Genomic DNA, 363 nt, shown 5'->3' with positions numbered 1-363 from the left:
ATAAATACGATACTACAGAAATGAATATGAATACAATACGGATGGATACGGATACAGGTACCGATAAGACGATACAACAAATTTTATAAATATAGGATTTGAAACACGCAAATTATTAAAATTATAAAAAAAATATATATATATATTAATATATAAATTTAATATCGAAATAAACAAAGATAGACAGTTGTCTATTGTGGGCAGACGTCTTTCTTTCACCGGCGGCAACTGTTGATGACGACGATGGTTGAGTGGGCAAGAGACTAAGGTAGAAAGTAGATAGGATTAAGAGCAAGAAATATTAGGCTAGTGTTTTTATCCAAATCGTATCAAAGACGTATCCTTTATCCAAATCGTATCAAA

The sequence above is a fragment of the Impatiens glandulifera genome, chromosome 6 (genome assembly GCF_907164915.1).
Source record: "Impatiens glandulifera chromosome 6, dImpGla2.1, whole genome shotgun sequence".
Lineage (NCBI taxonomy): Eukaryota > Viridiplantae > Streptophyta > Magnoliopsida > Ericales > Balsaminaceae > Impatiens > Impatiens glandulifera.
The sequence above is the reverse complement of the archived record's forward strand: the minus strand, read 5'-3'. Positions refer to the sequence as shown.